We start from the raw sequence: 27,385 nt of genomic DNA, 5'->3' as shown, positions 1-27,385 counted from the left end.
CTCAGCTGCAATGGAAGATAGCCCCACTTAAGTATATCCCCAGTATCTACAGTCAGGAGTCTCAAGCCATCCCCACCAAGGGTAAGACCTATCCACCAGCACACCCACAGTAGTCATGGCTAGTCATTGCTGATAGCTGGGCTGAGGGCCAGCCTTGTGCATCAGCACATCCACAGCAGTTGCAGCCCAGCTGCAATAAGAGAGCACACACAGCCCACATAAAAAGACTTCCTGGAGCACCTCTTTCTGGTGACCAGAAGAGATTACCCTACTGGGCACCACAAGATGCCTTCTATATAAAGCCACTACTTTCAAGATGCAAAGATATAGCTGATCTACCTAAAGCATACTAATAAACACAGAGACCCAAAAAAAATTTGAAGACAGAGAAATACAAACCAAATGAAAGAATAAGGTAAAACCCAAGAGAAAGAGTTAAATGAAACAGAGATAAACAATCTATCTGATAAAGAGTTCAATGTAACAGTCATAAATATACTCATTAGAATTGTGAGAAGTGTGGTTGAATACTCAGTACTGCAACAAGGAGATAGAAAACAGAAAAGAGAACAAGTCAGAGCTGAAGAATTCAACAACTAAAAAGGAAAATTACACTAGAGGGAACCAATAGCAGAATAGAGGATGCAAAAGAGTGGATAGGCAATCTAGAAGATAGGGTAGTGAAAGCAACCAAGCTGAATAACAAAAAGAAAAAAAAAAATAAAAATGAGGATAGGATAAAGGGACCTCTGTGACAACATAAAGCATAATGACATTCACATTATAGGGATGCCAGGAGAAAAAGACACAGAATAGGGAAGAAAATTATCTGAAGAAATGATAGTTGAAAACTTTCCTAACCTGGGAAAGGAAAAGCTATCCAGATCCAGGTAGCACAGAGAGTCCCAAATAAAATAAATCCAAGAAGGTCCACATCAAGACACATACCTAATTAGAATAACAAAAATTAAAAATATAATCTTAAAAGGAAGAAGAGAAAAACAAACCATTATGTACCAAGGGAACTCCGAGAGATTATGAGCCTATTTTTCAGCAGAAATTTAAAATATATCATGTTACTCTCTTCTGGCCTGCAAAGCACTGAGAGGGAAAAAAACAAAACCCTAGAACCAAGAATATTTTATTTGGCAAGGTTATCATTCAGAATTGAAGGAGAGAGAAAGACTTTCCCAAACAAAAGTTAAGAGTATATCACAACTAAACTGGCCTTAAAAGAAATGTTAAAGGAACTTCCTTCAGGGGAAAAGGAAAACAAAAACAAAAACAAAATACAACCTAGGATGACTCAATGGATTAAAAGAAAAAAATACCCATATGCTGCCTACAAGATACTCACTTCAGACCAAAATATACAGAATAAAAGTGAAATGAAAAAAAATATTCCATGACAATGGAAGTGGAAAAAATCTGGGGCAGCAATACTTATATCACACAAAACAGACTTTAAAACAAAGACTGTGAAAAGAGAAAAAGATATTACGTCATGATAAAAGGATCAATCCAACAAGAGGGTATAATAATTATAAATATACAGACAACTTAGGAGCACTTACATGTTTATAGCAAAGATTAACAGACATAACAGAAGAAACTGATGGTAATACAATAATAGTAGGGGATTTTAACACCTCAATTACATCAATAGATAGATCATCTGGAAGGAAAGTCAATAAAGAAACAGTGGCTTTGAACAAGACCTTAGACCAGACATTAGACTATTTGACATTAACAATTATAACAAAACATTCTATCCAAGAATGACAAAATACACATTCTTCTTAAGTGCACATGAAACATTCTCCAGGATAGATTACATGTTAGACCACAACACAAGTCTCAGTAAGTTTAAAATTGAACTTCTTATATCAAGCATTTTTTTTTTCTGACCACAACAGTATGAAACTAGAAATCAGGATAAGAGAAAAACTGGAAAACACAAAAACACGTGGAGGCTAAACAACATGCTGTTAAACAACCAATGGGTCACTTAAGAAATCAAAGAGGAAATTAAAAAAAAAAAATGCCTAAAGACAAAAAAATGAAACACCATATTTCAAAATCTTTGATGCGGCAAAAGCAGTTCTAAGAGGGAAGTTTGTAGTGATACGGTCTACCTCAAGAAACAAGAAAAAAATCTCAAAAAAAAAAAAAATCTCACACCTAAAGAAACAGGAGAAAGTATAACAAACAAAGCTCAAAGTTAGCAGAAGGAAAGAAAGAACATAGTGAAATTAGTAAAATACAGACATAAAAAATAGAAAAAAGATCAAGGAAACTAAGAGCTGCTTCTATGAGAAGATAAACAAAATTGATAAACCTTGGTGAGACATCGAGAGAGAGGGGACTCAAAATTAGAAATGAAAGAAGTTACAACCTACACCACAAAAATACAAAGGATTATAAGAGACTGCCAAAAAAAATTTTATGCCAGCCAATTAGACAACCTAGGAAAAAAAAAATGGATAAACTTCCAGAAACATATAATCTTCTAAGACTGAATCAGGAATAGAAAATCTGAACAGACCCATTACCAGTAATGAGACTGGAATGGAAAACTAAAAACAAAAACCAAAAAACTCCCCAAGAACCAGAGTCTAGCACCAGATGGCTTCACAAATGAATTTTACCAAACATTAAAAGAAAAGTTGATATCTATCCCTCTCAAACTATTTCAAAATATAGAAGAGGAAGGAATGCTTCCAAATTCATTCTACAAATCCAGCATTACCCTGATACTAAAAACAGTGAAAAACATTGCAAAAAGACAAACAAAATACTATACTCCAACATTCCTGATGAACATAAATGCAAAAATTCTCAACAAATATTAGCAAACCCAAAGTAAAAGAATCATTCACCACTAATCAAGTAGGATATATTCCAAGGATCTGCAAATAAACTAATGTGATATATCACATTAACAAAACAAATAATAAAAAAATCATATGATTATCTCAATTGACTCAGGAAAAGTATTTGACAAAATTCAACATCCTTTTATGATAAAATCTCTCAACAAAGTGGGTATATAGGGAACACATCTCAAAATAATAAAGGCCATATATGAAAAACTCATAGTTAAAATCATAATTGTAAAAGGCTGAAAGCTTTTCTTCTAACATCAGGAACAAAATAAGGATGCACATTTTTGCCACTTTTATTACACAGTACTGGCATTCCTAGCCATAGTAATCAGAAAAGAAAAAGAAAAAGCATCCAATTTGTAAGGGAGAAGTAAAACTGTCACTATTTGCAGGTGGCATGATACTATATATATAGAAAGCCCTAAAGAGGTCACCAAAAAACTATTAGAATAAATTCACCATAGTTGCAAGATACAAAGTCAATATATAGAAATCTGTTGCATTTCTACACAATAATAACTAGTAGAAAGAGAAATTAAGAAAACAGTTCCATTTACAACTGCAACAGAAAGAATAAAATATCTAGGAATAAATTTAACTAGAGGTGAAACAGGTGTACTCTGAAAACTGTAAGACATAAATGAAAGAATTTGAACACACAAAAAAAGGGAAAGATATACCATGCTCATGGACTGAAATAATATTGTTTAAATGTCCACACTACCCAAAATAACCTATAAATTCAATACAATCTCTATAAAAATACCAATAGTGTTTTCAACAGAACTAGAATTAAAAAAAAAAAAATCCTAGAATTGTATGAAACAACAAAATACTCCGAATAGCCAAAACAATCTTGAGAAAGAAGAACAAAGCTGGAGGTACCATTATCCAGATTTTAAACTATACTACAAAGCTATAGTAATTGAAATAGACACAAAAATAGACACATAGATCAATAGAACAGGATAGCCAAGAAATAAACCCAAATTATATGATCAATTAATCTCCCACAAAGGAGTCAAGAATATACAGTGAGAAAAAGAAAGTCTCTTCAATAAATGGTTTTGGCAAAACTGGACAGCTTACATGCAAAAGAATGAAACTGGACCACTTTTATACACTGTACACAAAAATAAACTCAAAATGAATTAAAGATCCAAATCTAAGTAAGACCTGAAACCATTAAATGTCTAAAAGAAATCATGGGCAATTATTTCTTGGACATCAACCTCAGCAATATTATTGTGGATATGTCTTCCTGGGCAAGGGAAATAAAATCAGAAATAAACAATTGAGAATACATTAAACAACAATGCTTTTGCACATGACAGAAACCATCAACAAAAAGGCAACCTACTGAATGGAAGAAGATATTTGCAAATGATATATCTGATAAAGGCTTAATATCCAAAATATATAAAGAACTCCTGGAACTCAACAACAACAAAAATACTCTGATTAAAAAATGGGCAGAAAACATGAGTAGAAATTTTTCCAAAGATAATACAGAGATGGCCGACAGATATGTGAAAATGCTCCATGTCACTAATCGACAGGGAAATGCAAATTGAAACCACAAAGTGATATTACCTCAAACCAGTCAGAATAGCTAATATCAAAAAGCCAAGAAATAAGTGTTGGCAAGGTTATGGAGAAAAGGTAACTTTCACGTTCTGTTAGTGGGAACATAAATTGGTGCAATCACTATAGAAAACAGCATGGGGTTTCTTCAAAAAATTAAAAACAGAAATATGGTGCAAGCCAGCAATTTCACTCCTAGGTATTTATCTGAAGAAAACAAAAACCACTAATTGGAAAAGATATTATCCATCCCTATATTTATTGTAGTATTTATGATAGCCAAGATATAGAATCAACCTAAGTGTTCATCAATAGATGAATGGATAAGATGATGTCTATATATACACAATGGAATATGACTCAGCAGTAAAAAAGAATGAAATCTTGGCCATTTGTGACAACATGAATAGATCTAGGGTGTATTATGCTAAGTGAAATAAATAAGAGAATGACAAATACAATGATTTTACTTATATATGGAAGACAAAAAAAGACAAAAATGAATAAAACAACAAAAAAATAGATTCAAGTACAGAGAACAAACTGATGGTTGGTAGAGGGGAGGGGGTTGAGGGAATAGTTGATATAGGTGAAGGAGACTAAGAGGTACCAGCTCCTAGTTATAAAATAAGTCATGGGGATGAAAAGTACATCATAGAAAATACAGTCAATAAGATTATAATAACTTTGTAGAATGACAGATGGTAACTACATGTATCACAGTGAGCATTTCATAATGTAATTTTCAAATCACTATGTTGTACAATTGAAGCTAATGTAATTTTACATGTCAACTATACTTCAACTAAAAGTAGGAATTAAAGTTTAAAAAAATTATCACAGAAAAAAAATACAGTTGACCCTTAAACAACATGGGTTTGAACTATAGAGGTTCACTTATACCTACATTTTTTTCAATACAATACAGTAATGTAAATATATTTTCTCTTATGATTTTCTTAAGATTTTCTTTTCTCTAGCTTACTTTATTTTAAGAATACAGTATATAATAGAGATAACATATGAAGTATTAATCAACTGTTTATGTCATTGGTAAGGCTTCTGGTCAACAGGAGGTTATTAGTAGTTAAATTTTGGGAAAGTCAAACATTATTCATGGATTTTTGACTGTGCAGTGGGGTGACACCTCTAACCTCATGCTGTTCAAGGGTCAACCATATCTTACAGATCTACATATTCAAAATCCCTTCAAATAGAGTGAAATCAGGTCAGAATGCTCAGGTCAAACCCTTCAAATAATAAAATAGTAGCTAAGCACATTTTGTGGAATACACAACTGATCAATGCTCTTAATTTGTTTTAAATTGTAATGCACAATAAATTTTATGTTTTTCATAGAAATAAAAATTTGCCTTTGATCAAAGAGTTTTCAACTATTGAATATTTTCTTTCATTAACAGTTATCAAAAGTATTAGGTTTTTAAATTTTCACATGAATTTTTTACTAATGTATCATTGAATCAGCTTACAAATACTGTAGATCAGTTTTTCATAAAATATTTATACAATTACACCAGAAAGAATTATTCTCAGTGCCATGACACTAAAAAAAAAATAAAGCCAGAAGCCATAGCACTTCACTGTTTTATAATGTTATTCACATTTTTAAAAGATTCCAAAAATACTATGCTTTATGAATAATCAACTTTATATGCTCCACATGTTAAGAATTAGCTACAATGCTGACAAATTGTAGCAGGCTTTCATGAAGTAAGCATTAATTCACTTCATCTTCATTTACTCATTATAATATAAAATTAAAACAATTCCAAAGAACCAAAATTATAACAGGATCCCCAAATAAAGAAAAATTTTGACTGAAGCACAGTGGGCACTGACAAATATTACATTTTGTTAGTGAGGAACACAATCTCAGAAATTTAACAACTAGTCTAGTGTAATACCTAGCTGAAAAGCTACTTTGGCCATTGTTTCAGATGTCTATTTTTTTTTTTCCCCCAGATATCTTTCAAATAATGCAATTGCATGGGTTAATTCTGAGTACTGACACAGGGCTGGTGTCACACAGTAAATAAGACACTAAATCTCCCTTTCTAGAGATTTAGACACTAGACCTAGACATTCTGCCTCCTAAATATCTTTAGTTATAAATGTACTACGTATTTTCCCCCTATGTATCTGCCTACCAGCATGGAGTTTGCCCTGAGTCAGCACTGGATAAATGTCTGGACATTTGTTTGCCTCCACAGCTAGACTTTGTATCCTCCTGGGTAGGGCTATAATTCAGCATAAAGTTCAATCTCTAGCACACAGATACAAGGTAAATAAATATTTGCAGTGAATTAAGAACATGTTTTAATTGTGTTTGTAATTTGTTTAGGCTGGTTCTTATGCTGTACTTTAATGTACTATATTTTATAGGACATTAAAAATAATCTAGAATAGTATATTTACAACTTATACATTCCTTTAATGGGTTATTGTGAAAACAAACACTATTTGCCATCAGTTAAAGCTTCCTCTGTAATTTCAGAAACCATACTGCACAAAGATGGTGGTGACAAATAATCACTGGACTTCCTAAATTGAAAACACCACGGTTCAAAGTTAGCTATTTGATTTAGAATGTAACACAAAAGACTGATGACATTTTTTCTTCTTTCATATATAGACAAACTGAAGAGTAAAAGATGAATCGACTTTATCAAGAAAAATTGGCAAATAAAATGGTTCGTCACCGCTATTTATCTTGATTCTTGTGTCTTTTGCTCTTAATCAGGAGCTGTTATTTTAGAAGCCAAGCTTTTGTTTCTTTATGGAATGACGTGTGTCAACCACAATTTCATTTGTTATAATTCAGAAATAAATCTTATCCCCTTTAATTTCTATATGATTTTATCTGCTTACAGAGACATTTTCCTGTCGATATATATAAAATATATATATGTGTAATACAATAGATGATATATATATAATACATATATAATATATAATATTATATCATATATATGTATATGTATATATCAGTTCTATTGTTGGCTTTTCAGATCCATATACACAAAAGCACTTAACTGAAGATTTTGCTGACCAGAAGGCCTACATGCATGTGACTTTACAATAACCAAATTAAACTCTTTACCTCAGTTTTTGGCAGAAACTCTGTAGAATAAAGACATCAGTGTGCTCAGTTTCATGCCCTGGGCTGTTGTGAGAACCAACTGAGATAATAAACAGAGGCTCTCATAGGAATTACATAATCTTCTGCAAATATAAGGTGTAATAATATATATAGATTCTATTACAAATAAATAAAACATTTGTATGTATAACTAGTTTTGGTATTAACTTTATGACTGGGAATAATTTTTTCACGTAATGGTTGTGTATTTTTTGGTCCTTCTGATTAAATTTTACTTGACAACTTTGATTAATTTTGAAACCTATTTCCATGTTGAATCCATGCCCCTGCATTGCAATTCTGTTAAAATCATAATGCCTTGCTTCAACACCCTGACCATTATCAAGGAAATGATTGATAATGATAAAATGACAAAAATGATTAAAAGTTAGTTTATTGTCCTAGCTATATCCATGATGCTTTCTTCCTTCAGGCTTAGGATTTCCAAGTTTTTATCAGAATATTGGAGAAACTTAACCTCTCTAATTTTTGTGTTGATTTTATGCTTTTCTACTAATTTTAAAAAGAGTTTGAAAACATTTTCCTAAGGGTATTTGCTCATTAAAAAAATAAAGAAATGATATATGTAATAAAATTTTCCTGAGGGATATCATTTACTTGGGGTTTCTCATTCTAGGGGTTTATGTTAAATAAATACAATTGACTTGGTCTAGAAATTTAAACACAAAATTAAAGATAATATTATAAATAATTTAACTATAATTTTGAAATAGTTTCCTGGGGCTCCTGGCTGGCTCACTCGGTGGGGTGTGCAACTCTTGACCTTGGGGTTGTAAGTTTGAGCCCCATGTTGGGTATAGAGATTTCCTAAAAATAAAAAAATAATAAATAAATAAAATAATAGTTTTCTGGTAATTTTCTTAAACATAGTAAACAAAACATGTTTCATTAGAGAATATTGTAATTTGAGACTTAAAAAAATATATTTAATATCATAAGGGCAAGTCCAGTGCTTAACATGAATTTATTTATTTTTCAAACTATATTCAAATTACTGCATAGACTTTACTAGAGGTGACTTTAAAATGGGGCTGTTTTACTGATTGCATTTTCAAAGGTAGTTTATGCATTTGTGTAAGATGTGTAAAAATTATGATGATTAATGCTGGAAAACCAGTGTTACAAATCTGGCCAGGATAGATCTAATAACAAAAACTGCATCAAGTGAGAATAAATTCTACAAGGTCAAACTCGAATATTAATTATAATTTTCTTGAGTCCTAAGTCAGTATAAATTTCCCTGGCTACCTTGATCTGAAGTACATGAATAAATTTTGGAAATCTGAACCTTGGAATCCCTGCTTTCTCAGATTCTAAGAGGTTTGGAAGAAGGGCTTTGGGGATCTGTCTCCCTCTCTCCTATTACCAATGATTCTGATGTATTGTCTCATTTGAGTACTACTGATCTAGATACCTGAGAAAATTTTAAAATTTAGAATTATCTAATTATTTCAATAAAATATTCCTGATATGAAAATTTCAATTTGTTATTCTGTACAATGTTGTTGACTTATGTCTCAGAATTACTCCTGGTATGGATGTGAGGTGAGACAACCCTCCAGTAAACACATCCATACAACCAGGGTGATTTTCAAAGGACTCCACAGAATATCATGAAACACTCTTCTATGGAATGTAATATCGAAAAGATCTAACTTATTTTTCAGCAATATGCCAGTAACCAAAATATGAAAATATATTTTCCATACTTTATTTAAAAGCCACAGCGACAAATTTAAGTAAATAAACATAGTAAATGGGGAAAAAAGAGATATTTGAAATGAAGTTTCTTATTTTACTGGAAGCAGAATATATGACATGTAATGACAGTCACATATGAACAACAATTATAAATTTGGACATTACCAAAAATTTTTGACATTTATTTATTTATGAGAGGAAGAGAGAAAGAGAGAGGGGTGGGGATGGAGGGACAGAGGAAGAGGAGAGAAAGAATCTTTAGCGGGCTCCCTGCCCAGCATGGAGCCCAACGTGGGACTCAATTTCACAACCCTGAGATCATGACCTGAGTCGAAATCAAGAGTTGGATGCTTAACTGACTGAGCCACCCAGGTGCCTCATAATTTTTTTTTTTTTTTAACAGCAGGTTATACCAACATTGGCCATCAGAATAAAATGGGGTAATTACATGTAATTGTTGACTGATATATTCAAAAGCATTCTTAGTTACAGTAACATATCAATATATTTTGAACATTATTTTTTAATTCCTTAAGAAGAAAAGCAGCAATGTGATATCTCACTAAATATCTGAATTACTAGTAGGTGCTTTCAGGCATTTTAGAATTCCCCTGGACTTATTTTCTTCTTTATGTACTTTCTTGGTAAGTTTTGGAGGCATTATTAAAAAAAAAAAAAAAAAAAAAAAAGAAAGAAAAGGAAAAATCTCACCATCAAAAACAATCCTCTAACAATATCCGTGTGGAATACATTGAACATTCTTATCTGAGGCCTTTATAGTAAGATTCAGCTAATTACTGATAACCCTCACCTAAACAAACTTGCTAATGTATTACTACTATCTACTTATTTTCAATATCAAACTAATTATGGATTCAGACTCACAGTGTACTGTAGCATAGCTACTCAGGCCATTAGTTGATTTTAATTAAATGAAAATCTTCCAGTGATCAAGGGCTAATTAATTTTTGTCTGATTATAAATTAAAGGTTGATCATTAATTGTGAATATTCCCATATTTTACCAATATATAGATATTTGTCTATATTATGTATTTAGTCCTAGTAAGAAATGAACTAAAGTTGCTAAGCACAATTTCGGCAAAGTCTTTTTTTTTTTTTTTTTTTTACATTTTTGTTAATGTTTTCTTCTGCCTTTAGCCAGTACTTAAAACCAAGGAAAATAAATTGTATGCTATTTAGAGGGCTGCATTGTGATCCTAACCAAATAGGAGCCTTGCCTCTCTCCTTTTATCTGGTTTGACAACCATATATTACAATATAAATCCCTGCCCTATGCAGACTATTAAAGTGAACGCCAAGCCAAGTTTTGCTTACATTCACTCGAAAAAACGACTGATTAAAATAACCAAGAAAAACTTCCATGACATAGAAGTAATGTTTTCTCTTCCCAATATTTTTATTTAGGTAAAACATAATCACCATCTTAAACCCCTTCTAAGTGTACAGTTCAGTGACATTGAGTACATTTATAATGTGCTACCATACATCTCCAGAACTCTTATCACTTTGTAAAGCTGAAACTCTATACCCATTAAGAAATAACTTCCATTCCTTCCTTCTCTTCAACCACCATTGTACTATCCCTATGATCTTGACTATTGTAAGTAACTTACATAAGTAGAGTCACACAATGTTTATCTTTTAGTGACTGGTTTATTTCACTTAGCATAATGTCCTCATAATATCCTTAGCATAATGTTCTAGTATATGTCTGAATTTCCTTCCTTTTTAAGGCTGAATATTATTCTATCAAGAGATAAAATAACCCAATAAAATGAGCATTGCCCCCAAAATACATACAAATACAGGTACACAAAAAGTACACAAAAAGATACTCAAGATCATTCATCATCAGGGAAAGGCAAACAAACAAACAAAAACCAAACAAACAAAATTACAATGAGATACCGCCTCACATCCATTAGTGTAGCTACTATAAACAAAACAAGGTGCCTGAGTGGCTCAGTTGGTTAAGTGTCTGCCTTCGGCTCAGGTCATGATCCCAGGGTACTGGGATCAAGTCCCACATCGGGCTCCCTGCTCTGCGGGGATCCTGCTTCTCCCTCTCCTCCCTGCTTGTGCTCTCTCTCACTATCTCTGTTTCTCTCTCTCTCAAATAAATAACTAAAATCTTAAAATAAAAATAAAACAAAACAAAAAACAGAAAATAAGTGTTGTCAAGGATGTGGAGAAAATAGAATCCTTGATTGTAGGGATGTAAATTGGTAGATCCACTATGAAAAATAATATGGAGGTTCCTCAAGAATTTTAAAGTAGAACTACCATATGATCTAGCGATCCATCTTCTGGGTATATATCCAAAGGGAATGAAATTATACCTCAAAGACATATTTGTACTCCCAAGTTCATTGCAGCACTATTCATGATAGCAAAGGTGTGGAAACGATGAAAGTGTCCATTGACAGATGAATGGATGAAGAAAATGTCACTCTCACACCCACACACACACACCAAACACACACGCAGAGGAATATTATGCCTTAAAAATGAAGAAAATCCTGTCATTTGCAGCAACATAGATGAAACTGGAGGGCATTATGCTAAGTGAAATAAGCTAGATGGAGAAAAAAATATAACATTGTATCACTTATATGTGAAATCTTAAAAAAAAAAAAAAAAAGGGCGCCTGGGTGGCTCAGTCGTTAACCATCTGCCTTCGGCTCAGGTCATGATCCCAGGGTCCTGGGATGGAGTCCCACATCGGGCTCCCTGCTGCACAGGAAACCTACTTCTCCCTCTCCCACTCCCCCTGCTTGTGTTCCTGCTCTCACTATCTCGCTCTCTGTCAAATAAATAAAGAAATAAAAATCTTAAAAAAAAAAACCAACAAAAAAACAAAAAAAAAAAAACGAACTTATAGAAACAGAGTACAAAGGTAGTTACCAGGGCCTAGAGGCTGGGGGAAATAGAGAGAGGTTGATAAAGGAGTACAAACTTTGTTATGAGTAAGTTCTGAGAATCTAATATATAACAATGATTATAGTTGACAACACCGTATTGTATAGTTGAAATTTTCTAAGAGTAGAACTTCAGCACTATCACCAAAAATTAAAAAAGTAAATGTGTGAGGTGATAGATGTGTTAATTAACCCAATGGGGGAAATCATTTCACAATGTATATGTATATCAACTTATCACATTGTATAGTTTATCTGATAGCATTGTTAATTATATCTCACTAACTTGCAGGGCAGGTCTAATGGTAAGGGGACTCCCTTAGCATTTATTTATGTGGGAGTGTCTTAATTTTCTCCTCATTTTTCAAGGAAAGTTCAAGGACAGTAGAGGACTCAGAGTTCTTGGTTGGCATTTTTTTTTTTTTTTTCCTTTTAGCCCTTTGATTATATAGACCCACTGCAGATTCCTCATCAGAAACTATAGTCTTATTGAGGATCTCTTACATGCAATGAATTGCTTCTTTCTTGCTCCTTTTAAGACGCTTTGTTTCGAAAATTTGATTATAATGTGTCTTGATGGGAGTCTCTGAGTTCACTTTAATTGGGGTCTGCTGGGCTTCTGAATGTTTATGTTCATGTCTTTCATCAAATGTGGGAAGTTTTCAGTCATTATTTACTCAGATATTCTTTCTGCCCTCTTCCCTCTCTTCTTCTAAGATTATCACAATGCATGTGCTGATGCACTTGATGGTGTCCCAAAGTTCCCTTAGATTTTGTTTACATTAATTTCATTTTCTTTTCTTTTTGCTCCTCAGACATGATTTTTCCCATTGTCCTATCTTCAAAATTGTTGATTATTTCTTCTGCCTGTTCAGATTTGCCTTTTGGATACCTCTGGTGATTTTTTTTTTTTTTTTTCCTTTCAGTTATTGTACTGTTTAGCTCCAGAATTTCAATGTGGTTTCCTTTTATGTTTTTTACATCTTTATTGATGTTTCCATTTTGTTCAGGAATCATTTTCCTAATTTTCTCCACATCTTTTAGTTCTATGAGTTTTAAGACAGTTGTTCTGAAGTCTTTACCTTTAGGAAATCTGCCATCAGATCTTTCTCAGAGACAGTTTTTTTATTATTATTATTTTTCTATTGAATGTGCCATGCTTTCCTGTTTCTTTGGATTTTGTGTGATATATTCATTGAAAACTAGACATTTGAATATAATGTCATTCTGGAAATAAGATTCTCTCGCTTTCCCAGGATTTGTGGTTTTTCATTTAATTAATTAATTAATTAATTTGTATAAACTGTTTCTCTGATTCTGGACAAACTGAGGTATAAACTTGAAGTCTTTGCAAGTCTCCTTGAGCCTGTGTATTTTCTTGGGCATGCATGGTGACTTTCTGATTTCTTCCATATATGTAGTTATGTTTCATGTTTGGTTCCTTAATGTTCATAATATTTAATATGTTTTTAAACATTTTATTTATTTATTTATTTATTTGTTTGTTTGTTTGTTTATTTGAAAGAGAGAGAGAGTCTCAGGCAGACTCTGTGCTGAGCATGGAGCTAGATGCAGGGCTCAATCTCACAACCCTGATATCATAACCTAAGCCAAAATCAAGAGTCAGATGCTTAACCGACTAAGCCACCCAGGGGCCTCCATAATGTTAAAAGTCTTACTGTTTGCTTCCCAAAGAAAAAAGAAAAAAGGAAGGGAAAAAGTTTTCGTCCTTTAAATCCCCTGGAATTCACTTTAGCCAAAAGGCGCCAGGTTTGCAACAATGGGGGTGTGGGGCGGGGGGTACAACTACAACGGCTGCCTGCCTCTTTTTGCCTCTGAGATCATTATCAGAACATTCATCTCCAATATTGGAGGGCAGGATCCTTTTTTTTTATTTTATTTTTAAAGATTTTATTTATTTATTCATGAGAGACAGAGAGAGAGAAGCAGAGGGAGAAGCAGGCTCCCAAGGAGCAGGGAGCCCGATGCGGGACTCGATCCCAGGACCCTGAGATCATGACCTGAGCCGAAGGCAGACGCTTAACCATCTGAGCCACCCAGGTGCCCGGCAGGATCCTTTTTATCCATTTTGTGTCCAACAAGCTGCGTGCAAGCTGCTCTAGAAACATGTGCACAGCTGTCCGCCATGGACTGGGGGTGAAGGGGCTGGGTAGGTGCTAGTGTGTCAAGGGCTGAAACCGAGGTAAATTAACTGCAATTTAGAGTTCAAGCCTTCTTTTGGAAATTGGAAGCACTCAAAGACTCCAGAATCCCCAAATAGTTACATCATACAGATTCTACCAGGACAACTGTTTTCTAGGTGGGACAACAGATTCCCAGTGCTTCCTACTTTGTCACTTTTTTTCTTTTTTTTAAGATTTTATTTTTAAGTAATGTCCGTACCCAATGTGGGGCTTGAATTCACAATCCTGAGATCAAGAGTCCCACGCTCCACCAACTGAGCCATCCAGGGTCCCCACCACCTTATTCTAAAGCACTGTTTTTTATCCTCAAAGAAATGTTGATTCTTGAGGCATCATTCTTTACAGCAAGCTTTCTTTAAAGTTTTAATTCTAGTTTATGGGTCAAATATAACAGTCAGATTTTTCAAATGGCAAGGAATTGAAGACTATGGAAAAAGGTGTAGACCAAGAAACCAACATCAAAAACAATAGTATATACTGTTTTGGGATATAAGATACATGGTAAGGATATAAAAGCATGCCCAGCAATAAGAAACACAACTTTAGGGCGCCTGGGTGGCTCAGTTGGTTAAGCGACTGCCTTCGGCTCAGGTCATGATCCTGGAGACCCTGGATCAAGTCCTGCATCGGGCTCCCTGCTCGGCAGGGAGTCTGTTTCGTCCTCTGACCCTATCCCCTCTCATGTGTTCTCTCTCTCTCATTCTCTCTCTCTCAAATAAATAAAATCTTTAAAAAAAAAAAAAAAGAGGGGTACCTGGGTGGCTCAGTTGGTTAAGCGACTGCCTTCAGCTCAGGTCATGATCCTGGAGTCCCAGGATCGAGTCCTGCATCGGGCTCCCTGCTCGGCAGGGAGTCTGCTTCTCCCTCTGACCCTCCCCCCTCTCATGCTCTCTCTCTCTCATTGTCTCTCTCAAATAAATAAATAAAATCTTAAAAAAAAAAAAAAAAGAAACACAACTTTAGTATAATGGTGACTTCTGAGGAGGAAAACAGTAGACAAAAAGAAAAGAAGTAGAATTTGGCTTTGTATTATTAATTTTTTCAAAAGAACAGTCTAAAGGACATCTAGAAAATTAATACCTCCTCTTTCTGAGAAGTGATAATTTGTTGTTAGCTATGCTATTTTTGTAACTTTACATATGCTTATAAAGTATTTCAAATAAAAATTATCAAAAGATAGTGTTGGGGATTTCACTTCGATCAAACTGTTGATTAGAAAATTATCTCCCAAATCAGAAAATTTTTGATTGAGTACCTCATTAAAACAATTAAAATATATAGGCCACAAATAGATTATGCATGTCATTATAATAACTCAGAAGTTGTAGTTCATTGATTTGATAGCTTCATGCTAAAACTTAAGAAATAAACCCAAGTTCACTAAAATAATTTCATCACTCTGATTAACTTGGACTCAAATTGTCTTACCAATAGTCATTTACCACACAACAGCTCCTGAGCTATAACATTGAGCTAGTAAATGTGAGACAAAAGGGAATTTTGTTTTCTTGTTCTAGTCATAGTATTATTCATCATTGTTTTAAAATTTCACTGATACAAGAAGTTATAAAACAATCATTTCTTTTTTCTTTTTTTTTCTTTTATTATGTTATGTTAATCACCATACATTACATCATTAGTTTTTGATGTAAACAATCATTTCTTAATTGGTTATTTAAAAACAGGTCATGAAAAACATTATTTCCATTATCCAAACATGCCAAGCTTGCCTCCATCTCAGGACCTTTATATATATTATGTCTTTTACCTAAGATGCACTTTTTGAGACTCTTTGATTGGATTGCCCCTCCTAATACTTGAACTTTACCAATAGATGCAATAAATTCAGAAGTATGAGTAGTTTTCAGAGAATAAATGTACATAGTAATAAACTGGAAAATTTTATTATGTTTAATTTACTTCCAGATAAACCCTTTAAAATTCCATAATTTAATACCTTAGACAAGTTAGGGCAAGAGAATATAAAAATATAACAATTACAATAGAAATATTTAATCAAATCTTGGTCTAAGAGTTAATACTAATTTCTAATAAAGCATCACTCACTAGCTCATGCAACGCTATTAAAGAGATCCTTTCTTCCATTTTCCTAAAATCTTAGGTGGACAAATTTAATGGACTCATTCATCCTGGTTTGTCTAGAGAATAAAGGTGTAATAATTTCTTAAAGCTATGTACACACATACAAAATGAAACGAAGACTTGAAATTAAAGTGCAAGTCACTCATCTCAGTCATTTGACTATATCAGAGGAGACTTGCCCCTTGAGAAAGAATGAGGAGCTATAGATGAATCTGAATTTCAGACCTGGAAAATATTTTTAAACTTCATGCAGTAGTATTATCTTTTCTTCTCTGTTGCTACAGAAATAAAAACTCCCACAAAGATTTAGAAGCTAAAGATTTAATTCCCAAGAAACATGATGCTATATCCTTTCTTAGGCTGGTAGAGAGCACTACAATTCTGCCCAAGTTAGCAAGAGAAATGTTAAAATGCCATAGCTAAACAAAGGACACCAAGACAGAAATCTATCACTCAGTTCTTCTAACTCTGCAGAATGACTGCATATACCCCCTTATTCTTATAAGCAGCCTATCATTGAGGGTATGTGGATGCAACACTGGGAAATGCAAATAAGCCCCCTGAGTTATTTATTTAGACCCTGGAATTCTTTAAATCTGAAACAATACCTATATGATTGAATTGCTGTTTTCCTTTATCAACAAACACATGGAAAGACAACCAAATAGAATGTATTGGCCTTTCTTGATACTGAATGAGAAATATGAGAGCCTGGTGGCTATTAAACAATATGGAAACTGGAAGGGGATACAAATCTATCAACCCTCTCCTATGATCTTCATTAATTATTGGGAAAATAGAACTGTTGTAAATGGATTTTGGAAATTACACATACACATGTGCCATAGACTTCTCCAACATTTTCCCCTCAATCACAGTAACATTTTAAAGTATTATATACTGTCTTATGCAACAGACTTCTAAGAATTTCAGTTCTGCAATCAACTTGCTCTCAGAATTTAGATGTATCTCCCTCTATTATAGACTAGAGAAGTCATTTGCCAACTTGGAGGCCTACAGCTTAGCTGAGAGTGTCCTTAGAAAGTGAATTGCCAGCTAATAGGTCTCCTTATTAAACTGGTATTTTACCCAAACTAATGCAGGATACCCAATTTAAGAAATAACCGATTCCAAAATTCTCACAATTTGCAAACGGTTATCTCAATCACTTGCCTATATTAAGTACTATGTCTATTCTTAGATCTTAATATGAAGCAGGGGAACAATGAAGCTGCAATAAAATTTTTGGGAAAAACTACACAATACCTGAAAACTGAGTGAGGCATGGGCATTAGGGAAACAGTTGTAAGGAAAGGAAGCCCCAGACACAGTAAGTGATCCACTCCACGAATTTCTCTCCCAAGAGTAGTTAGTTATGCCCAATGAAAAGGGAATTATTCACTCCACAGTGTATTTGGAATTAAAATTGCTTGAGAGATGCAGTTACATTGAGGGCACTGTAGGAGGTAATTGCATGAAACTTTAAATACAACAGAAGATTAAACTTTGACACTTTTGAAATACTCCTTGTGATTGTAATTGTAGTGACAATTGAAGTGGACTTCACAAAGACACACATGTCTCAGAAATGTCCAGAGAAGGAGAGAGAATTGTACAGAGTCAGGATGCTTTAATACAGGTAAATGAACTCTCTCTTTTTTTAAAGATTTATTTATTTTAGAGAAAAAGAGAGTGCATGTGCATGAACAGGGGGAGGGACAAAGGAAGAGGGAGAGAGAATTTCAAGCAGACTCCCCACTGAGCTTAGAGCCAGAGGCAAAGCTCAATCTCATGACCCTGAGATCATGACCTAAGCCTAAATCAAGAGTCCATTGCTTAACTCACTGAGCCACCCAGGCACCCCTAAAATCAATGATCTTTAACCAAAAGTAAACCTTCCCCATAAATTTCACCTGATGGTAGATCACACATACTATTTTAACAGTTCACAATTGGTTTTGAGATCTGCAAATCCAGAGAAATCAAAGTATTTTTAAAAATTTGAGTAGTATCATTTCTTCTGGTAAATGAGAAATTTGACAAGTTAATCTATGGTTATTAAAAGTTAACTTCATTTAGTATTTTGCATGGAATACATATTTCCATAAATATTGGCAGAAAGATTTAACATATTTTCAGATATCTGTAGACGGTTATGGCTGAAAGGACATTAGAGATCATCTAACTGCTTGTTTTACACATGGTGAATCAGGAAATGATGTTTATATTTTTGTTAATAGGAGGATGACAGGAATTGAATCATTAGGGCTTCATATTTTTTCAGTTCTTGTCTCATTGATGCTATTAGGGAAAATATACATCAAAAAACTTTAGAGTCATTAGTTATTAACTTCAGGATGCTCTAAAAACTTAAAAACTCTTAGATTAATTGTATTAAGCATTTTAGATGACAATAGATCCAAATGCCAATGTTTACCAATTCATAATCTACATAATTCTTCTGCTGAAGATTCTGACACTATAGAATACATATAATTCCATTTCAATTCATTTCATTTTCAGTGAACGATTTCCACATGTCTATCTTTTGAAAGGTCAGTCAAGTCTTTTCTTAAATGTATCGTGACACCAAATTTACACTCAGTCTTCTAAAATTTGAGGGAAATATTCCTAGGTGAAAGTAACATTTTAAAATTTGCTAATTGCAGAACTCCTGGCTGGCTCAATTGGAAGAGCATGTGACTCCTGATCTCTAGGCCATGAGTTTGAACCCAAATTGGGTATAGAGATTACTTCAATAAACTTTAATTAATTAAAACTGCTAATTGCAAACACATTTTGTTACTTGACCTAATATTTCTCATTCATTTCTCCCCAAATAATATATTTTTCTTTTTCATCCTTCTCTTCCTTTTATTTTTCCAGTGGGAGGGAGGGGCGGAGTTAAAATACCCTACCTTATTATAAATACCAAAAAGCATTACCAGTGCAGTATGTCATTGCATTTTGAATGAAACATTTTGTGAATAAAGAGAATTTGCTTATGGTGCTGCTGGGCTAGTGGAATCATGTTTAGTTATAAGAAAAATCACATAAACATCCTGTAAGACTGAGAAATATCCAGAATAGAGGAGAAAAGTCAGTATATGCTGATATAACTTATACTTGACAGGATAATACTCCTATTGTAACAGAGTAACCATGATTCTTATATATAGCATTTGCTGCAAATAGAATAAGGAGAAAATGAAGAGTATCAAAAAACAAAAAAAGGGAAACATGAAAAGATGAAGAAAAAAAATGAGAATAGTATTAACTTGCTTATGTATTTTCAGGATCATCTTTATGCTTACTGAAATGTTATTTATTCTGAGATTCAGTGGGTGCCTGAGTAATCCTACCATTCATTGCAAAAGCATCACCTCATATGATACCAATTTATCTCTAAGAATATCATTTTAAAGAATTTTTTTTTTTTCAGAATTACCACTAATGTTAGGCTGAATTTGCCTTTAAGAAATAAGAAATGGCTTTACACATAAACCCTGCCTTGAACACAAGAGCCTTTTTTAGTTGGAGCAAAATGCATTCAAGATATTCAAATTATGTTAATTGGCTGTAATCTTATCAGGCACTCTTTTCCGATAATGAATGAAATGATAGTAGCAACAGCAGTTATTCATGTATATACAGATATACTGCTGAAATATGGATCACCTATTTGGATTCTTTCATTACTGATCTAAGCTCTTATATGTGCATGATTATTACATGTCCTGTCTCATGTTTGAGTGATTTTTTAAGCTCATGATGGCACTTAGACACAATATAGCTTATAAACTGATTGTTGGCCCACTATTGCCTACTCTTTGAAAATAATGCCTTGTATACAGATTTGCAAATAATTGCTTTGGGCTTCTGAGACAAAATAGCAAAATAAAGTGTCTAAATACTCCTAAAAATAAGTGAACTAATGAAATAACAACCCAAAACAAAATAACACTTTTGTGTTTAAAATAAACCTTAAATGACAAAGAGACCTGCAGAATAAGTACCAATAAAAATACATAGTCTCATTTATCTTTGCATAATACATGTTTTTATTTGTGCTTTAAAATCTAGTAGAAATATGAATGACCCTGTAATTAGAATAGGCAATACACACCTCCACAGGAAAAAGGTTTAAATGGGTTTTAATGTAATGTTTTTGCATCTATAAGGTTAATAATTTTTAGATAAAATTTCTACACTTCCAGTAAAATATTGTGAAGGCTATTGTTATTAAACATTAAAATAGCAGAGATATTTGCTATACATGTAAGTTTTTAGAAAATTATTTTAATACATTTTAACTGTGTTCATCATTTACTTTTACAGGAAAAAAGATAAAATGCCATATTGATTGTAATGATATTTGTTGTTAGTGAAGTGACACTGTGATTTTGATTTCTACTTTTAGAGAGGATCCTGAACCTATGCAGATTTGTATCCCCCAGGATGGGCAATCTGATGGTGGGAAATAGGCTGGAGAAATCAATCACTTGTGATAGTCTGCAGAGAGTACATAATCACTGATTTTTTTTTTTTTTTTTTTTGCTTCTACAGGCCTGTCTTTATCATGATTTAGGATGATGTGGGCCAAGCCAAGGAAGCATAGATATGACCAGTTTCCCATTAACTCCTTGGAAGGGACATTAAACCTAGGTATAGCTCCATAGAGAGAGTGTAGCCATAACACAGGACCTAAACATTTTAGGTTAAGATAGATAATTAAAAACTAAAAGAAAAATTAGAATGTAGCTTTCAATTTTTTATTATTCACAAGAGAAGGCTAAGTGCTTTGTACAAAATTCAAGGTGAGACAGTCAATATAAGAGCCCTGTTCTGTTTCTGCATCCAAAGTCTAAGATGTCTTTAATGCAAAGTGCCCCATGTTGATGACAGTTTGGGTGAGAGCACAATGGAAAATCCTTTTATTTTGTATTAAAGTATTAACCTGTTATGTAATGTGCTATTTTCAGAGACACAAATAATTGAATGCTTGAAAAAAATCTGACACTTTTCCTCTCAGTGTGGAATCGAAAACATTATGTTCTCGAAGGCTCAGATCATACTTTATTACTTTCCCATTATACAAGAATATTAAGATATACATTTATTACATATTTGTTAATACATATATATCATGTAACACATCACATATATTATTATATGTAGAATCATATTATACTTTTGCACTTGTGTATCAGGACTTATAAAGGATTCTCGTGTGTGTGTGTGGGGGGGGGGTGTGTTCAGAATTGTAGATAATTGACCTTGCCTTATTGAGATGTTTCAAAGCATACAAAAGGCAAACTACACTAGGTTGTATATTTTTGTGTGTTTTCATCTTCATCAATTGAGAAGTTTATAAAGAACAAAAGTTAACACAAACTTCATAATGAATACCCCTTTAATCACCTCTTTAAAAATAAAATAGATATAAAAACAAATTAATGACTTTAAATAGATTCCAAAAGAAAAGGAACAGAACCAAGTTGTGAAAGCAAGTACAATAACTAAATACTGTGATTAATTAAAGATAGAAAATGGACATGAATATTGTACATAGTTTCAGGCTACTTCAACTACATGCCTCAGTATTTGATTTTTTTTTAAAGATTTTATTTATTTATTTATTTATTTGAGAGAGAGAGAGAGAGAGAAACAGCATGAGAGGGGAGAGGGCCAGAGGGAGAAGCAGGCTCCACGCTGAGGCAGGAGCCCAATGTGGGACTCGATCCCAGGACTCCGGGATCATGACCTGAGCTGAAGGCAGTTGCTTAAACAACTGAGCCACCCAGGCACCCAGTATTTGATTTTTTATATGTATTCTTATAAACCTCTCAAATTCACATTTCTGTCTTCTATATACATTCTGGAAGAGGTACACATTAAGAAAATATTTTTTAAAAAAAGAAAATATGTTTAAAATACTTACATATCAAAAGTTTAGGGTGAGGGTACTAAATAAGTCATATCACCTTTTCAATATGAATTTGTGATAAAGAACAGAAGGTACAGATTAATAGTCTTTCAGGATTTCACTCATAAGTTACAAAAATATACATCTTTGTAAAAATCATTTGCAATGGTTAGCAAAAAATGCCAAATATATTAAATTCCAATTGGCTTGAATTGTGGTTGGTCTTTACCACTAAGAATAATGGTATTCCTGTGACCTTGACGTTGAAGTTGACTTTAACCCTCCCTTGCATTCACTACTCCATTAAAATAGTATTAGAGGAAATTAAAAAAGAAATTATGTAGGCAACCACTATGGGTCAGGTTGCATCTCTAAAACTTAGAGTACATAACTTAGGTTTCAAAATTTCTCTACAAAATAGAGCTAGAGGACTCCTTTATAAAGCAATTTTGAAGTTTAAGGTTTATTTTATACTTATATAAACCTTGGCATGTTGCACTTGTCAGAAAAACTTCATAACCCAACAATAACCTTTTGCTATCCTTTATGTAGTGTTGTCTAGACAAATTGTCATGTTGCTCAGCTGAACAAGATTGATGACACAGAAAACTGCCAATGTAGAGCTTAGGAGAATACACCCCTTCAGTGAACTTCAGGCCATTCCAAATCACTTCCCTTGGCCGGGATGGCAGCAGTCCCTCAAGGATTTTGATTAACAGTCTGTGAAACACCAAAGATACAACTCCAATTTATAGAGATATTTGAGTTAAACTTAAGTCATTAAGATGGGCCTTAATCCAATTGACTAGTAGCCTTATAAAGAAGTGGGGGGTGTGATTTGGACACCGAGTGTTACATACAGAGAACAGACTATGTGAAAACACAGGGAGACCACCATCTATGAACCAGAAATGCCTGAGGCTACCAGAAGCTAAGACAAAGGCATGGAACAGATTCTCCACACAGCCAGCCCTCAGAAAGAACCAACCCTAAGAATACCTTGCTTTCAGACATATAGCCTCCAGAAATTTAAGACAATAGATTTCTGTTGTTGTAAGTCACACAGATTCTAGTACTTTGTTGCAGTAGTTCTAGGAAGCTAATAAACCTCCTTTCTCAGGATCTGGTAAATAAGTTGAATTGTTTTTCTAAAAACACATCATGGATTTCCAACATGTAGAGGACAGTTATAAAGTAATTAATGAAGAAAAAGCTACAGCATGCATTATGTCAACAAGGATTTAGACTGAGAGCTTAAATAGGTATTTGGAGAAAGAATGGTCCAATTAGAGGCTGCTGCGGTTTTGGGTGGGGATTTTTAGGAACAAATAGATTTGCTGAGGTGAAATAACTAATAGATGTGAGGGTCAATTAAGCTGCAACTAGAAAGTAAAGTCCTTATAGGCTATGAATACCTTAGAATAAAGAACAGATTCCTCCACCTGAGACGGTGGTCCTTTTAAAGTTCATAGAGTCAAGGTGTCCTAATTATACACAAATATTCTGTCTTCCTCATAATCTGCCACAATAACTCTGTGAAGTCTACATTAAGCCAAGTTACAGATATCACTAGATTTTTCTAGCATATAGTCGAGGAAGTTAGACAGTTGACAAAAATCCAGAGATTAGGTAGAAAATTGGAATACTAAAGAGATCACATCACCAGTTACTACACTCAATGTGTTGAGCTCCTATTTTATGGTCGGCATTACACATGATAATTTACAAATGCTATTTCACTTAAAATAATTCTGAGAGATATATCAAATATGTATATTATTAATATATTAAATATAATTATATAATGTTATAACACATTAATATGTAATATTAATATAGTATATACCATATTATATTAATATAATTAATATATTTGTAATATAATTCATAATATATTTATGATTTTGTGATAATATAAATATATTATAAAATATAAACATAAAATATAAAATATATATTAGTATTTAACATTTGACTCCCTAATAGCCATTTGAAACTGACAAAGCAAAAGGTATGATGGATGTAATGGTATTCTATTCCTTTTTGATAATTGTTGGCAGAATGTTCATATGACCCAATTCTGGTTAAGAAAACCCAAGGACAGTTTTGCTAAAGATTTCTTGGAATGTTTTCTCAATCTTAAAGAGAAAATCATAGGGATGCAGATTCTTTAGTCACATCCAGCAGGAAAGAAATAAGCATTTGGTCTTGGAGGTTTCTGGCAGACATCTTCTGTCCATGAGGGAAGCCAGCCTTCATGGACGCTGCCAGCATATGGAAGTATATGCAGACAAGACAATAGGAGCAAAACAGGGCCAGAACACAGATTGGCTCAGACCAGGAGTCTGAAGCATCCCCAAACTCTTTCTTTTGAAAGTTAATAAAGTTCCTTATTGTTAAGGCCTTTTTCAGTTGGCTTTTCCAATATTTGTAGTTGAAAGCATGCTAACAAATGGAATTATTCCGATTTTATACATGAATAAATATGGTGAGTTAAATTGCTCATGATCACAGAGCTAGTAGTTGTTCTATTGTCTTTAATCTCAGTCTTGCATGACTCACGACTCTTGATTCCTTTCTAAAAAGATCTAAAAAGAGTCTTGAATCCAACACTGAAAAAAATTTAGCTTATGATTCAGCACTCCTGTTAGCTTTTGAATAAAAAATGCTTGACAAATAACCCGGTTGAAATTGCTGTTTTTTTCTGGTAGCCTTGAAAAATAAGAATATGGGGGAGACTATATATATATTTTTTTTTTAAGATTTATTTATTTATTTGAGAGAGCAAGAAAGTACATGAGATGGGGAGGGTTAGAGGGAGAAGCAGGCTCCTCGCCGAGCAGGGAGCCCAATGTGGGACTCGATCCAGGGACTCCAGGATCACGACCTGAGCCGAAGGCAGTCGCTCAACCAACTGAGCCACCCAGGCACCCTATATTTCTGAAGAGGATAAAGATGTTTTGAAACACAAGTCCCAACCCATTATGCTTATTTTTTTATCTTAAATTTTGCATCTATTGTTTAGTGGACACTGAATAATCATTTAATTCTGAATATGCCAGCTAAAACCAACTCAAAACTAAGTTTTTGTTTTAATTCTGGCATAAAATAAAACATAGTACCTTGGTAAAATAGAACACTTGAATTTTTTCATATGCTTTGCTGATTTTCTTTTCTTGTTTTTCAAACTATACCATAATTGCATGGTCTAATGGCAAACAGCAAAATTCTTTAGTCTAATTGTAATGGGAAGATTTAGAAAATTATCACACATTTTCTTCCAAGTTTGGTTCTTATCTTAATAATTAACTACAAATATTTCTTATTTATAATCTTATGATCTTGATATTTTGCAAGATCAACATAGTAAATGACCAGAAAAATTAATGAACTTAATTGTAATTGTTGCATTTTAATTTAAATAGTTCATGTTAACATTTGGGGTAAGTGCTGTTTTCATAGAAAAGTGTTAAAAATGAAAACCCTGAAGTTTCTCACTTCAATCTGGTTCTTATTTTTAAAGTTAACAAGATTTTGGCACAAGCTGTACAAAGAAGTGTCACTTTGCTATTATTTTATGGCAATTTTAATATTATAAAACTTCCCCAGAACAGTGTCCAAATATCCTTAGTTGAATCATAAGTACTCAGACTAATAAAACTTTGCTGCCTGCATAGTACTTTATTTTCATTTAAAAATTTAGTTCAGTTTTGCCACATTACTTGGTATTATTTTTATCATGACTTGGAGCAGTTAATCATCAAAAGGTCATTTTTTTTCAAAGTTCCTATTCATATTTCCACAAAGTGACCCTGATGGTGTCAAAGGCTTTGTATCTGGTTATTAAAAATTCTTTGAAATATATAAAGTATTTGATGTGTCAATAGTTGAAATATAGTTCATAGGTACAACTATACATGTTGGTGACACCGAGTGTGACAATTTAAAAGGTGTATAAAATGGAAACAGGAAATAAAAGATCATAAAAAAGGATCTGTGATAAAAGACAAGAATGTGGACTTCATTTAAACCCTGGAAAACTATTTGCGCTTATTAAATTACTTGTCTTTGGAGAGTAGATACAAAAAATTGTCGTACGTTATAGAAAATAATACTGTCCATGTATTAATACATGAGTATTTGAAATTGGTTAAGGGAAGCAATTTCAAAAAAGATATATGTAAACTAAGGATGAATATACTTCTCTTTCACACTTGAGAATCTATGCCATGGAGCCAGTTCCAAAATAGAAAATTAAAAGATACCTATGAACTTCAATATTTCAGGAGCCATAGGTAAATACAAAAATGAGGGCAAACTGAATTTTTTAGAGTTATGCTGTAATATGTAAAAAAGCTCTTAAAGTAAGGACTTAAGTCCAGCTATTTAAAATTTACCTACAGCTTAGGTAACAGTCTAATTTTTTCTTAATTCTGGGTCTACTTCTGTAGTTTCAATTGTTAATTTACTTGAGCTGGCAGACTACTGGTAGTTTATCCAGTTATTACAATCAGGTGGTTGTCTGTTGTGTTAGATTCATCTTTTAAACATTGTCTTATAAATCAATAATAATCTCTCCTTTTCTATTTTTGGAATATTTGTACATTGCTTTTGCTTTAAAGGAAGAGAGATGATCACATTCTAAAAAATTACCTTTTCAATAGAAGTAACATTCAAGTATCACAATACCTTCATGACAAATTAAGCAAAAGACCCCCAGATTAAGCAAAACCAGAGATAAAGTTAGAAAGATTAGGGGAAAAGATATAGTCAGTGTAAGAGTCTGTGTTTTGTTGCCTGACCATGTAATTTTGGACCCACAGGTAAAGGAGAATATTGATTCTTTCTGTTGACCAATCT

The sequence above is a fragment of the Mirounga angustirostris genome, unplaced genomic scaffold, assembly GCF_029215605.1.
Source record: "Mirounga angustirostris isolate CCGP_5_RB_7025 unplaced genomic scaffold, mMirAng1.0.hap1 SCAF_7, whole genome shotgun sequence".
Classification (NCBI taxonomy): domain Eukaryota; kingdom Metazoa; phylum Chordata; class Mammalia; order Carnivora; family Phocidae; genus Mirounga; species Mirounga angustirostris.
This window is presented reverse-complemented; position numbering follows the sequence as displayed.